This window comes from Dasypus novemcinctus, chromosome 30, assembly GCF_030445035.2.
Source record: "Dasypus novemcinctus isolate mDasNov1 chromosome 30, mDasNov1.1.hap2, whole genome shotgun sequence".
Classification (NCBI taxonomy): Eukaryota; Metazoa; Chordata; class Mammalia; order Cingulata; family Dasypodidae; genus Dasypus; species Dasypus novemcinctus.
Window position 1 is genome coordinate 37909123 of NC_080702.1, and position 16940 is coordinate 37926062.

Sequence of the window (16940 nt, forward strand, 5' to 3'; positions counted from 1 at the left end):
GAGTTTATATGGCTTTGAGTCTCCAAGAAAGAGTTGAGAGGTCATCAAAGGGATCACACTTATGCATGCCTCAGCAGGGTCCTAGAGACAGCCAAAATAGGTACTAGTCCAGCTATTGGTTCTTCTGAGGACTACAGAGACCCACAGGTTGTGTGGTCATGGTACATGGGTCTGGAGTTCAGTGCCATTGCAGATGTCCATACTTTGGAGCTGTTTACCTGATACTTTGCAGCTACCCATGTAGAGAAAACAGAGGAGCTGAGCCCAAAATAACCCAGGAAGCATGAAACTTTACAGATTTCGGCAGCCATCTTACTCCAACAAGTGAAAATAGACTTTGGTAAAGGAAATAACTTATACTTTATGGCCTGGTATCTACTCCTATGCTCCTACTCTAAATAAATACCAGTTATAAAAACTAACCTTTTTCTGGTATTTTGCATCAGCACACCTTTGGCTGATTAATACACCCCAAAAGAAAAAGTAAAATAAAGTAAACCAAAAGGGCAATATTATAAAATACTAATCATAATTAAACATTTATGTATTATTTATAAAACACTAATGATGATTAATCATAAAGTCAAAGGAAGCATGTGGTACTCAGGACAGGGCTCACCTGAGGCAGTTTTCTAAGGAATGTGTGAGTGTTCATCTTGCCATAGTTTATTATGTCAGTGGTTTGAGACCCACAAAATGAGGGGCAAGGTTGTGGGCTTCCATCATGACAAAGCCTGCTATGTTCTCAAATAGTGGGCACGAGTCTCTGTAGAGCATAGGTGGGGTCTAATAGGGAAGGGCAAAGCATTCTGTCAAGCCCACAGTGTTGTTGCAAGTAACAATGAATTTTTTCAAACAAGGAGTGAAGCCTGACTGTTGCCATGGGTCCTGAAGGAAATGGGAGGGAGTAATAGAATAGATGGAAGAGGGGACATTCTGGGGATGAGGGAAGTGTTCTAGGTGATACTGCTATGATGGATACAGGCCATGTCGAACTGCGTCAAAATTTATACAAGTGTGTGGTTCAAAACCTAAACCATAATGTAAACCATTGACCATGGTTGGTAGCTATGTTTCAGGATTAATACTTCAATTGTCACAAATGAATCAGCCACATATAAAAAGTTATTAATAGGGAAAGGGGGAAAAGGGGAGGATATTGTTTATATGGGATTCCCCTGTATTTGGTACATAACTTTTCAGTAACCTAAATCTTCTTTGAGGACAGAATGAAAAAATAAAAGATAAAAAAGTAAGCAACTGGGATAATATATGAAAGACAATGTTATTGTACATATAGGACAACAGCTGTTACAGTGATGAAAGGGAAAAAGTAAAAAAATATATAATATTTTAAAATTATCTTTATTATCCAAAATGTTTAAAATTATTTTTGGGGAAACGGACTTGGCCCAGTGGTTAGGGCGTCTGTCTACCACATGGGAGGTCTGTGGTTCAAACCCTGGGCCTCCTTGACCCGTGGTGAGCTGGCCCATGCGCAGTGCTGATGCGCGCAAGGAGTGCCGTGCCACACAAGGGTGTCCCCCGCCTACCGAAGCCCCATGCGCAAGGAGTGCCCATTAAGGAGAGCCACCCAGCGCCAAAAGAAAGCGCAGCCTGCCCAGGAATGGCGCCGCCCACACTTCCCATGCCAAGGACGACAACAGAAGCTGACAAAGAAACAAGACGCAGCAAATACACACCAAGAGCAGACAACCGGGGGAGGGGGGGGAATAAATAAATAAATAAATCTTTTAAGAAATATATTTTTGTATTTTATTTCTTATTTTTAAACTATCATTACTATTTTTTTCTTATTAATTATATTTGGTTATTTTATTGGCTTCATTTTGATGAAGTTTTTGATTGTGGAAGGATTACAACTGTGGCAGAGGAGTCCATCAGTGTGAATTGTCAGGGATGGGGGATACATGGAAGGATGCACACCTGAGCATATACATAAGGCATATAAATGTGTTCAAATGTTCATGGGCCATTTTCATGGTGGGTGTACATTCATACAATAACTGAAGGAATATCAAATCCCCATCCTAGAGGGTTCTGGCCCATTATCTAATAGATCAGCAAGAATACTCCAGGTACATGCTCACTGACTATTGAAGGAAGATGGTCCGTTAATGGGCCCTTGGTTTTGATGACTGCATATGAACCTGTTCTCATGAAATTGAATCTTAGCCCAGTATTATAGTGTGCCTAAGAATCGCCTCCTGGGAGCCTCCTTGTTGCTCAAATGTGTCCATTCTCTAAACTAAATTCAGCATATAAATTCTTTACCTTCCCCAATTGTGGAACATGTTTCCCTGATATGATCCTTCCTGGCAATGAGGGATTACTGCCAAGCACCAACTAGCAATATAACTATTAAAAGACCTTAATCAAAAGGGAGAAAATATAAAGATGAATGAGTTTATATGGCTGAGACTTCAAAGTGAATTGGGAGAGATTTTGAGAGTCCACACTTATGAACATCTCAGCAGGATCTCTTTCACTGACAAAGTAAATACTAGCCCAAATAGTGGGGCTCCTGAGTGCTCCGGAGACATCCAGAAACTAGTCAGGGCAAGTAGCTCAGGAGTTTTGTGCCTTGTCAGTGTGTCTTACTTTGGAATTTATGCTCCCCAGAGTGACAGAGTTGGACTCAGTTTTGGTTTCCCTACACAGGGCCCTTCTGTCCTTCTATTCAAGCCTATTATTAGTATTAGAGTTGGTAAATGTACATCCAAGAGACTTAAATCTTTGGACTCTATATGTGCCAGCTAGGCCTTGAATTTCAATGGATTTACAATACCTACACTTCACTTCATTGGTCTCACCCAGGACAACTAACATGTAGGTGATGTTAGACAACTACCATACCAAGGTACCAAGAAAGTCAACAACTGCAAGGAAGAGTGTCCCAACCATTGGTCCTGTGAGATGACATCCCCCTCTCAAGTACTGGTGGAGTCGACAGCATGATCCCAGAATTCTCAAGTTTGGTGAATTGACTATGGACTAAAGTAGACTTACTGATATTCTACTGTAGACTTATGATTCAAACAATAGAAGAAAGTGTATCATTGATGTGGAGGCAGTGGCTACTGTAGGTTCTGATGGCAGAGCAAGGGAAATACATGTGTACTACAGGAGCATTTTTGTGACTTGGAAATTTGCTGAATGACTTAGCAACAACAGACAAAAGTTATCATAATTCTTGACATAACCTAGAGAGTTGGGTGGGTGAGGGTGTATATTAAAATGTGAATTTTACTACACTTAATGGCAATGCTCCCAAAAGTTTTCTTCACTTATCAATGTACCTCAGTAATGAAGGATATTGTCAATGCAGGAAAATGTGGGCAGTGTGGGGAGCGTTTGGGCATTTGGGAATCCCCTATATTTTATGTGACATTTGTATGATATTATTATTTTCAAAAAAATAAAATAAATTAAATTTTAAAAATAAAATTGATTGCAGTGATAAATGCACAACTCTTTGTTTATACCAAAAGCAATTGAATGTACACTTTGTATGTATTGTATGCTATGAGATTACTGCTTAATAAAATTGGTTTCTAAAAAAAGCACTACAATCCATTTCACCAGATAGGTAGACATGAGTGTTTATAATGACATGGAGGCTTGTGCAGTAACAACTTTCCTTATGTAAATCAGAACACTCCATTGAAAGAGGTATGATAGCCAGAATTTCAACCTCCTGTGTGTAGTTATATTTAATTAAGAATATACATTAGAAATTGATAAATGTAGAACTATGTGATTATACTAAATACCATTAATTGCACACTCTGGATGGATTGTATATTTTATTAAGAGTTATCAAGAAATTTGATTTTTTTTCAGAAAATAATATAAAATAGAGATATGAACATACAAGTGATAAAGTACTGCCTGATAGAGGAAAAACATAGGTTGCAACTTGTCACCTCTTTAAATTTTATGACAGTTTTGAACAAGGGCAGATAATCTAATCAGAGGAAATAAGGAGTCATAGTCATATGAGACAATGGAAGATTTCAAGCAGGAACAGGAAGAGGATCCAATAAAATAATTCAGAAAATGAAACTCATTCTTCTACACCATTGAAAAACTCATTATATATGTACATGAAGCTTGCATACTTCAAGGAGAACACTTTCATTATCAAAAACAAAATATTTCTAAAGTAACACAATATATGATTTAAAATGTTACCTCATCATATTTCAGGTTATCTTGACACTAGGCAGGTCCACATGCACTTTCTAAACAAAGAAATGAAATGTATTGCTCTGAGGGTTAGAGAGCTGCTAAAACCAATCTTTCAGCTGCTGTAAGACAAATGACACTTCAAGCCTTTCCTCCTTTTTTTTTTTCAGAGCCCCCTTTATGTCTTTATTCCTCAGACTGTAGATGAAGGGGTTCAGCATGGGTGTGACCACAGTGTACATAACCGCAGCTGGTGCACCTGAATGTGTTTTGTCTGAAGCAGCAGGACTGAGGTACACTCCTATGGTTGTACAATAAAATAAGAAGACTACTGAGAGGTGAGATGCACAGGTGGAAAGTGCTTTATACTTCCCATGAGCTGATGAGATTGCACGTACAGATGAAACAATCTTAGAGTAGGAGAAAATTATCACAGCTAGGGGAACCCCACCCATCACTCCGGCTATTAAATACATTGCCAAGTAATTGAAAAAAGTGTCAGAACAGGCAAGTTGGAGCATCTGACGAAATTCACAGAAAAAGTGTGGGATTTCTTCATGTGAACAAAAGGACAGTTTTAACACCATTAACCCCTTTAAACAGGATTGCATAACCCTCATGGCCCAGGAACCTAGAACCAGCAGTACACAGAACTAGGGGTTCATGATGACCATGTAATGAAGGAGGTGACAGATGACCACAAAGCGGTCATAGGCCATTACAACCAGGAGGAAGTCATCCAACCCTGCAAAGGTCATGAAAAAGTACATCTGAGTGAGGCAGCCATCATAGGTTATGACTCTGCTCTGAGCTTGGATGTTCACCAGCATTTTTGGGACAGGGGTGGAGGATAATCCAATGTCACAAAGGGACAGGTTGGAGAGGAAGAAGTACATGGGCATGTGGAGGTGAGAGTCTGAGATGATGGCCAGGATGATGAGCAGATTCCCAGTGCAGGTGACCAGGTACATGGACAGGAACAGCCCAAAGAGGAGGGGCTGCACTTCTGGATCCTCTGTAAATCCCAGGAGAATAAATTCTGAAATTTGTGTTTCATTTCCAGGTCCCATATGGTGGATGCAACTAACAGGAATTATAAAATGAACTTGGCTATTTCTCATAGAAAGAAGCAACATTATACAAATAGAAATGCTGCAATTGTCCCTTTTTGTGAAAATTTTAATCCCTATATTATTATATGGATATCATCTCTGTAGCATTTTTCTAGTGCTACCTCTGATTAGGAATTCCAACCCCAAATCTCAGCCATTCTCAAGCATTCATGAATTCTACAGATTTTTTTAGAAATTACTTCATTTGTGGAAAAATATTGACTTGTGACTAACAGACAAATATAGTCCAAAGCAATGAGCAGAGAGTGCTCTAACTCAAAAGCCCAGCACTTAGAAGATAGAGAAATAATATATGGAAACAAAAACATAACTATATTACAAATAAGCTGATTAGAGGTGCTGTAAGGAAAAGAAAATTGATCAATATGTCAAGCCCTCAATATTAATGCATGCAACTATGAATTCAATCATTCAAAAATTGAAACTTCCTGCTTACTATAGGTTTCAAAGGGAGGGTTACTAAAGAATATGTGGAACATAGGACATTTTTAGGGCAGTGGAATTGTTCCACATGATCATGCAATGACAGGTACAGTACATTATATATTTTGTCAAAACCTATCCAAGTGTATGGTGCAAAATGTAAACCATAATATAAACTATTGACCCTGTTTAGTAGCAATGTTTCAATATGTGTTCATCATTTATAACAAAAGTACCAAACTCAAGTAAGAAGTTATTAAGAGGTTAAAATGTGAGAAGGGGAGGGGCATAGGTGGGAATGACCTATGTTTTTTCTGTGACTTTTCTGTAGACTAAAGCTTCTTTGAAAATAAATTGGAAAAATTAACACACTGGAGGAAAAGAAAGAATATATGGAAATATAAACATAATCATATTATAAACCAACTGAATACAGTTGCTTTAAGGAAAAGAAAGCAGTTAAAAACAGAAGAAATGAACGTGCCATATTTCACTCAGTGTTCAGGAAAGACCCATCTATGATGGGAAAATTGAAGAGGCACCTCAAGGAAGAGAAGGCAGGAGACATGAATATATAGATGAATTTCATGAGCAGAAGAGAGAACATACAGGACAATTCAGATTTTCTGGGTGAACAAGGAATCTAGTGTAGCAGGGAAATGAGTAAGAGGAAAGGGAAGAGAAATGATTCAAAGAAGTTTTAAGAGCAAGGCAGCCTCATTGCTGCTGAAAAATTAACCAGGAATTCCTTTAACCTTACGGTGTGCATCTCATACTTCATTGAACTGCTTGCAAAGCTGTCCCATCAAATGGAATGGAAACAGTCTAATTGGCCTTTTTTTTTCATTTTTTTTGCCTTTATTTTTTAAAATATTACATTCAAAAAATAGTAGGTAGACTTACATGTAGACTCTGTTTTGTAGGAGACATTCTTAGGAATAAATGAGCTCAGATACCCTTTTCTGAGGACTCCTCATACCCCATAAAACACACACATGCACACAAACACACACAGGATGCACATTTTGGCACCTTGGGGCTGAATTATCACCATGTTCTTCTAACACCCAGTTACACTGATTAATCCAGAACTAAATACAATCCAAGCTGACAACATCATATTTTCTATTCCCAAAATATTTAGAAATTGTCCTCTGAAACTCCAGGTGACAAGCCTTTGGACATGTTAGCATGTTGCTCACTTTTGTAGTGGTCACTTTCTGCCTTTGTTTAAAAAAAAACATAAAAATCTACTCAATAATGAGAGAGGAAAGAATTAAAAGTACTTGAGGGAAAATAAAATACATAATCTCAGTATTCCCTGAGAGATTGTGATGAGGAAAACCTTCCTTGGTTCTGACGGCATTCCAAGTCCAGTTAAATCCCCTTGAAGCCCAGAAAGACTAATCAAAGAACAAAAATGAATTCCTCCAAAAGACAAAAATAGTGATATCTTTTTACAATGACAAGACACTTTATAGATTGAACACTACAAGTATAAACTTAACAAATGAAATAAACAAATATTCCATAATTGAATATATATAACAAATTTAAAATGTTGTGATTTTTTCAGGTGAAGTATTTGAAGTCTTTTATAATGATATTAAATAAAAAGTTTCTGGAATCAGATAACACTGATTTTGAATCTCAGATGTGCCATATATTAGGCGGTAGGTTTTGAATCTTAAGATTTTCACCTGTATAGTAGACATTATGGAATCCACCATCCTAAGGCACTTAGTACATGTTCAAACCTCAGCATCACTCCATCCTCATGGTAAGGAATTAGTTATCACTGCTGATAAGATAAATACACATTTTTCAACTGACTGCCAAATGTGTGATCATTTTGGCATCCCTGCATCTACAACCCCATTTCTGTTCTTCAGGATCCCTTCAGGAATCACATAATCTAGATTATGAAAATAATAAAGGCACCCTGGATTCATTGGAAAGAAAAAATGCCTTCCAAATGATGGAATAAGTTGATGCAATTTCAAAGGTAGATCTTACCACAAAATTCTAAAAGACAAATTATGGAAAACAGATATGAAAGACATGTGGCAATAAGTATAAAATAGCGATCTATTATTAATTTAATGGAAGCAGAAATTTTTAAGTTTGAAAAACAATGTGATAAACTTCATATGTTACACTGAAAAACATTCCCACATTTCCACAATCATGTCTATAAAGACATAGAAGAACTAATGTCAAAGAACAAAGTTGGAAAAAAAAAAGCCGCAGTTCACTGATTAGATTTTTTAAGATAAAGAAGAAAATCAGAGTAAAGAATTGAGTGAATAACTTGCAGTGAGGATAGTAAATGACCAATGAAAATACAGGGAACTTCACCTATAAAAGGATAACTGTAAAGTAAATGTTACAGTATATTCCATGACACCTCTGAAATAAAAAATAGCCTTTTTATGTGAAAATCCAGTGTAAGTGTATATATGTCTTGAGAAATGCTGTTGCAAGGAAATATCTTACTCAATTGAATATTTTCCATCACTTCAGACACTTGCTTAAATATAGCTCATGTGAATGGCTAATGCAACGCCTCACTTCATTGCACATTCTAGCATTGCTAATACTCTATTTCCCTAATTCCAACTAACTTCAGAGATTCTTGGGCAGGCATTCTGCTTTTTCTGGAACTGCTTTATCCCTGCAATTCCTTTTTCTAAATGTTCTTCCATTCCCATCACTAACTCATCCAGAATAAGCCCTGCATTGCTGACTCAAATGGACACTTCCTTTTTAAAACAATAATAATATCTTTGATCAACTGAGCAAATGGAAAACAAATGTAAGCTTTTCTCATTTCTGGAATAGGCAAGATTTATTCCCAGCCCAGATGAGCTCAAGTAAAAGCTCTTGCCTTCCATCAAACCTGAATCTTCACTGCAGGATCTGATGGCCTCCCTGACTCACCTAGATAGAATCTGTATGAAGGTCTTTCTGAGGAAGTACAAATACCTCCCTGTGTGGTTGGTGAAGTAGATTGAAGCTCTATCCTCATACAACACAGCAGAAAAGAGTCAGGCATCAATTCCTGAACCAGACTTAGGACCCCAAAAAAGCAACCATGTGCTGTCTGCTCAAAGGTTCACAAGATAAAGGATGGTAGCAGAAGAGATAGTTACAGCTTCCATATATCTGTTCATTAGGCAAAGTTCCCTCTTGTTGCTCCAATCCCTTAATAGTCATTTCCCTGTGGGACACTGATCTGGACAGAATGAAAGTTTTTCTTATTGATTCGTTATTCTCCAAAAACCAGGTTATGAATTAGGGTAAACCAGGTTTTATAACTCTTCACTGAAGAACTCTCCTCTATTCCTTATTTCTAACCTGGTAGCAACTTAACCCATCCATTAACTTAAAACTTACTCCATAAGTTAACACTGGAGGTGCAATCTTTTTTTTTTTTTTCCATTCATATTTTTTTTATTGACTTTGTAATAATATTACATTAAAAATATATATGTGAGGTCCCATTCAACCCCACCCCCCCACCCCACCTCTCCCCCCCCCAACAACACTCGTTCCCATCATCATGACACATCCATTGGATTTGGTAAGTACATCTTTGGGCACCTCTGCACCTCATAGACAATGGTTCACATTATGGCCCATACTCTCCTCCATTCCATCCAGTGGGCCCTGTGAGGATTTACAATGTCCGGTGATTACCTCTGAAGCACCATCCGGGGCAGCTCCATGTCCTAAAGACGCCTCCACCTCTCATCTCTTCCTGCCTTTCCCCATACCCATCGTCCACCATGTCCACTTTTCCCAATCCAATGCCACCTCTTCTATGTGGACATTGGATTGGTTGTGTCCATTGCACCTCTATGTTAAGAGGAGGCTAGGATTCCACCTAGATGCTGGATGCAATCCTCCCATTTTCAGTTGTAATCACTCTAGGCTCCATGGTGTGGTGGTTGTCCTTCTTCAACTCCATCTTAGCTGAGTGTGGTAAGTCCAATAGATCAGATTGTAGGTGCTGGAGTCTGTTGAGGCTCAGGACCTGGCTATCACATTGTCAGTCCAGAGATTCAAATCCCCTAAATATCTTGACTAGTCTCTTTGATTTCCAAAGCACCGACATGGGCTGAGGATACAGACATAGTAGTTGCCATCAGAAAATGTTTCTTCTCCTCTTTAATGAAGTGGATAAATATAGTCACTTGACGTAAAGCCATGGATTCATCTCTTTAGTTGTCTTTGCTATTTTAAAGCAATTAGGAATATTATGGTTGTAACACAATTAATACATGTAATATATATATGTGTGTGTGTATGTTTTGTAGAAACATGAATACAACCCAAAAGTTGGATTTTTAAAACTTGCAAGTACACAACTTACTGGTGAAAAAGTTTTCACAATATTACTCTAATAACAACATGTATTACATATAGATAACATCATACCCAAATGCAAAATCGGAAATGTATGAGAAATCATTTTCCATTCCCCTTGCCTCAATCTCATGGTAAATAGTAATCTATTATTTTTCTGTAGGAATTTGCTTCCTCTTTTTCACATGTGCAGGATCATACAACAGTTCTCTTTTATATCTGTATTATTTCACTCAGCATGATATCTTCAAGGTTTATCCATTGGGGAACATCTTATTTCATTTTCAAAAAAATTATATTGAGGTGAAATTCACATAACATAAAATAAACCATATTAAATTGAGCCATTCAGTGGCATTTACAATATTCACATTGTGTTGCAACCACCACATCTTCCTAGTGCCAAAACATTTTAATCACCATTAAAGGACATACCAGATGCATTAAGAATGTACAACCCATTCTACCCTTTTCCTAGAGCTTAGCAATCACCAATCTGCATTTTACCTCCATGGATTTATCAATTCTAGTTATTTCATTTAAATAGAATCATATAATATTTGACTCAGTGTCGGGCTTCCTTCACTTAGCACAATGTGCCGAAGAATCACCAACATTCTAGTATATATCAGTACTTCATCTATAATGACTACAGTTGTTGAGCATCTTTTCATGTGCTTATTGGCCATTTTTCTATCTTGTTTGGAGAAATATTTTTTTCAAATCCATTGCCCATTTTTAAATTATATTGTATGTATTTTGTGGGTGAGTGATACAAATTCTGTATTTATTTTGTATATTTAACACTTATCAGTTATATGATTTCCATGTAGGTTGTCTTTTCAGTTTTTTTTAATTCAAGAAGTTATAGATTTTTTTTTACAGAAAATCATATAGAAAATAATAATTTCCCATATACCTGCTCTGTTATTAACACCTGCATTACTGTGGTACATTTGTTACAACTGATCAATTATAATAAGAATATTACCTACAGTCCATTCTTTACATTAGGGTTCAATTGTGGAGTTGTACAGTCCTATAGTTTTTTTAAAATTTTTATTCTACTAGCACATATATAACCTAAGTTATCCCCTTGTAACAGCATTCAAATATATGTAATTAAATTACTTCATACGTATTTTATATTTATACTCTGAAAGTATGGGATGTACTCCTATTTTGGAAATGTTGCCCTGGGTGCTCATTAAAAAGATACATTCTGAGGTTATGAGAATGAAATCTACTCAACGATTTCCCAGTTTTCATCTGGGTCACTTTCCTTGAGTCACATTTACTTTACTGAATTTTTCTTCTCATCCCAGTATGTATTTTTGTATTTCAATACTATAAATCATTCATCTTTGTAACTACCATATTTATTAAATATATTTCATGGAATACCTTTTTTCAAATTTTCCCTTTTAACTTTATCCTTTCTTGTGACACAGCTGACTCATTTTTTTTAATTCTCAAAGCGTTTATTATGATTATTTTCATTCATACACAACAGTAGAGAAAACAGTAATATGAACCTCACAATTTCAATGGTTGTCAATATTCCACCCTCCTGGACTCAACTATACATCCCCTCTTTGTTGTTCTTATTTATTTTCTGTGGGAGTATGTTGAAGCAAATTCAAGACATCTTAAAACTTAGCACATAAATTTTTCAGTATGTATTTCCTACTGAAAAGGACTATTATTTAGAGTAATCATATCATTTTCAGACCTAAAAAAATCATTTAACATCCAGAGTGTGTTCAATTTCCCTTGTCTCAAGAAGTCTTTATACAAAATTATTGTGCAAATCATGGTCCAAACAGGTGCACAAGTTGCAGAAGGTTGGTTGTTGTATTAGTCAGCCAAAGGGGTGCCAATGCACAATATCAGAAATGGGTTAGTTTTTATAAAGTGTATTTATTTGGGGTAGGAGCTTACAGACACCAGGCCATAAGACATAAGTTACTGCCCTCACCAAACTCTATTTCCATGTGTTGGAGCAAGAAGACTGCTGATGTCTATGAGGATTCAGGCTTCCAGGATTCCTCCCTTCCAGGGTCTTCTTTCTCCCTGGGTTCAAGGTCTGTTTCTTCCCAGGGCTTGTTTCTTCCTGGGTCTAGCTTCTCATTCATCTGTGAGCTTACTTCCCAGGGCTCCAGCTTAAGAGTTCAGCATCAAACTCCAACATAAAAAACCATCAACTCTATTCATGCCGTAGATATTTTCTGTAAGTCCCAACCCACCAAGGGTGGGGACTCACCACCTAATCATACCTCAATCATGCACAGGTACAGATCAGACTACAAACATAATCCAATATCTATTTTTGGAATTAATAACCATATCAAACTGCTATAGCCACTCTCTTAAATCTTCTTTTCCACCCTAATAAAAACTTAAAATTATGCCCTTCTTCAACTCCCTGTTAGCTGGCCGGGGTAAGTCCAATAATACAGAGGGTAGGAGTTACAAGTCTGATGAGGTTCAGGGCCCAGTTGTCACATGGACAGTTCAGATTTTCAGGTATGCTGAATATACACCAACCCTAGCACCAACCGCAGGTCCAGTAAAGTGACAGAAGAGACATGTGTAGAAAGGTCCCACCTGAGTCCAACTCCATCACATTCAGGAACACAAACTCCAAAGTAGGGCCAATTGACATGGCACTGAACTCCAGAGCCACCTGCCATGACCATAGAATCTGTGGGTCTCTGTTCCCTTCAGCAGAACCAGCACCTGGGTTGTATCTACTTTGGCTGTATCTGATACCCTGCTGAGGTGTGCATAAGCATGACCCCTCTGTTGACATCCCAACTCTTTTTTGGAGATTCATAATGGAGTGGATATAATCATCCTTGTGTCCACAGGATGGAGGAATAGTGTATGGATTAGAGTGGACTTACTGATATTCTACTATGGAACGATTGTGATTAGTAATGGGAAAAAATTTTTGCATTGATGTAGAGAAAGAGGTAGCTCCAAGTCCTGAAAATGCACCCATATCATGTCTTGTCTTCCCTCACACTAGCCTTAGCAGCTACCTTGCCCATCCTTTGGTGATGCCAAGAGTGATTAGTGCGTCAGTGCGTCAGTGGAGTGTCATCTTGTCATCGATATTAATAAACCCTATCACCCTTTCTTATCAGAGTTTTAGAAGCTTTTGTTCATCATTATTTGTATCCATTACTTCATCATTTAGCCCCCAAGTCCTTTTCAATAAACCACAATTGGCATGGAGGCCTTGCTAACTGGAAAATGGTGCTTCATGTTAATTCTCCACATTTCCCGACCTAATACCTGGAACCAGTCATTTCCCCAAGGATCCTTGTTTCCTTTTAGTAAGAGACATTATTTAGAGACTACAGTCTCTGGCACTAAGTTTGCTTATTGTTAATGGGTTGTCATAATATTTAGGCTTTTTCAGTGGATCTAGCTAGGAAATATTATTTTAGAAAAGGAAAATTCATGAGTTCTTTTTGCTATTTCTAATTAAAATGAAATATTACAGGGTAAGATACTTCTTTGATTTTACATTTTCCTCTGTGTTGGTTTGGTGCTATATACCTCCAAAAAAAAAAACAAGTACGTAAACTTAATCTATTCCTGTGGTTGTGAACCCACTGTAATTTAGTTAGAATCATGATGGATAATTACTCCATTACTGAAGTTCTTACAAGGAATGGCACAGCGATAAAAGCACAGGGAAAGCAGCCAGTGCTGTACATCAAAGGAATCCTGAGAAGTGAGGAGAGGCTCCATGTGTATTTTGATGTGCCAGAATAGCTAAGAATCAAGGATTCTTGATAGTGAGTCTGAGAGCCCCAGCCTTGTGAGAGAAAGCACTGTCTGGATAACACCTTGATTTTGGACTTTCCATAGCCTCAAAACCATGAGAAAATAAATTCCTGTTGTTCAAGTGAAAATAAATTTAAAAAGATCTTAATACAGATTTCATGTTGAAATAGTATTTGTTGAATGGAGGGACAGATCTATTGGTGAATGGGTAAATGAACATTGGAGTCTGGACCTGAAAAATACAGATATATTCAGTTTCTGAAAGTCCTTCACCTGGAAAAGAACTTCAAATAATGACTAAAAATGACCACACTTCCTATTGTTAGCAATGTTTAATTTTTTAATACCGATTATCGGATTTAATTTTTGTAACTCTGATGAAATTTGTATCATTTTTCCTTTGTTACAGATGAAAAAGGAAAGACAGAAATTTGGTAATTAGATCAATATCACAGTGGAGGTGAAGAGGCAGAGGCAAGGTTCAATTGAGCCTGTCTAAAGTGTGGACATTTCCTAAGGCATAATGTTGTTTTCAGCCCAGTGGAATGTGACAGTAATAGTTAAACCTCAAGGTACTCTGGAGAGATTTTGAATTTAAACTTCTAGATAGATACTTCCAAAAGAAGGAATTTTCAGTCTCTGGTGAATGCAGCCTGAAAACAAACCAAACAAAAGGGTAAATACCCTTATTCAACAAGTCATCTTCCTTTGGTAATTCAGTTTTATATTTTAACATATTCTCTCCACCTCTGGGCATTTGTAATTTATCTGTCAAATTTCCTATTGGGAAATTAGTTTCCCTGGTTATTATCGTTGCCCTTCCATTGATTGTTAGTGAATCTGAGAATCTTTTTTCATGGGCATTGTTGGAGGCGCACTATTCTGTTATCCTTCCATATGCTACATATTTGGCCACAGAGATGTATTCTGCAGTCATTTATAGTAACTATTTAAAAACATGTATGGTCTTATTTTAAAACAGAATTACAAATATAATGTTACATAAATCATCCATACAAATAAGAATATACAATTTATGATTCCATTTCTATAAATATCAGAAACACAAATAAAACATCTGGTCTTAATATTCTGAAACTTGGTTTGCCTAAGGGTGGAATGGATAACAGTAACTGGGCAGAGATCCTCATTGGCTGGCCATATTTTGTTTTTTGGTGGGTTCTGATTACATTGACTAAGTTCGTTATTTTTATTATTTTAAATATTCTTTGAGCTTATGGCACTTTTCCTCATACGTTATACTTCAGTAAAGGGAATTTTGAAGGAGACCCATTCAGCGCTTCTCTTTTTATGACATCACTTAATCTCTTCCAAGTCTTTTTTCCTAGAATGTGAATTAAGTTTCTGCAAGTACAGCAGCTAGACTGTGGCTATGAGGTTAAAAAGCACATATTCAGTAAACTAAAAGAAGATAGATTTCTTACTAATGTCATTAAGCTACCATCACAACCCTGGACTCTATAATTTTAGTCCTGTGTGGAATGGATAAATAAATCCCTAAGATTTTTAGCATTTCATTTTATCCATCTATCTGTTAATTGCATTTGATTGACAAACCTGGCTAGATAAACTAGGTACACTGTTCTGATATATTTTAGTTGTTTTTTTTTTTTCCAAATGACCCACTACTAACTGAGCTGCATAAGGATAAAATAGGTTCCATATCATTTTGTAATATTCAGACCAGTGATATTCCATTTTATCCTTTGATCATTTCTGCACATGAAGAAATGCCAAAGAGAAAGTAGATGACAGCTAGAAGAGAGCTACAAAAATAAGCAAAGTCCCAAGACTCTGCCATTTTGGAGCCAGTAACTTAACTGAAACATGTTTATAAGCTTATATGAGGTCTGTTAGGACAGGAAAGCTTCTTGACCTGCAAAGCGATATATAAATGCGGACAATCAGGAATCTGAGCTATGACAAATATCATTTCCACCATGATCATCAACTGGATATTGAATAAGTCCATGTATGTGATGGATAATAGGGTGGGTCATCTTGCCTGCTGGACATCAGTCTTAGAATTTATTTTTAGACTGATGTCCAGTCTAAAAATTTTTTTCCCCAACCAACCTTATTATTATTAGTTTTATATCATTTATATAAGAACATACATAATTAAATAAGTATATAGTAAAAATTATGAACTTATAAAGCAAACATGCAAATCATTATATAGGGGCCCCATATATCAACCCTCCACCAAAACCTTGAGTGGTTGTGAGACATTTGTTACAAATTATGAAAGAATATTGTCAAAATTTTACTACTAATTATAAGCCTTATCTTACATTTGGAAAATTTTTCCCCCAACAAACCCTACTAATATTTTTAAAAATATTTTTTATGACAGAAGTTGTAAACTTATAAAACAATCATGCACATGTGCAGAATTCCCAAACAACACCCCTCCATCAACATACCATACTATGGTGGAACATTTGCTAGAGATAAGATAATATGATCTGATTGTTACCATATTCAATAGTGTAAATATGGCTCACATTCTCCATACTGCCTCATTATCAATACATCTTTCACATAGATGGAAGAATATTATATTTTTACTAGTAACCACAGTCCACAAGTCACTCCAGCTCAATTTTCCCATGCTTTTCCACATTACCAACACCATAGAATAGTGATGTATTTGTACTCTAGCTCACAAAGGACACTATTGCATCTGTACCATCAACCAGAATTCTCATCCACCTCTTGGTTTACTGTGATATTCAGTTCCTAGATTATTCTCTAGCATTCTGTCAATTGCATTTTACAGCCCTAAGTTACCATTTTCAGCCACATCCACATTTTAAATTAGCTGTTACTCGTTATGTTTCAACATCGTTATGTTTCAACATACATTTCCATATTTTTACATTAAAGCCAATTAGTCTGGAGATGAGGGTTTGCTTTGCATTTTTATGATATTTTTGGCTATTCAGGTCCCCTTATCCTTCCAAATAAATTTGATTATCATGTTTT

General features: G+C 36.6%; 1 pseudogene; it reads right to left on the bottom strand.

The window, feature by feature from the left end:
* Positions 1 to 4310: 4310 nt before the first annotated feature.
* LOC139437893 (olfactory receptor 7A10-like) lies at positions 4311 to 5279 on the bottom strand (annotated as a pseudogene).
* Positions 5280 to 16940: the final 11661 nt, after the last annotated feature.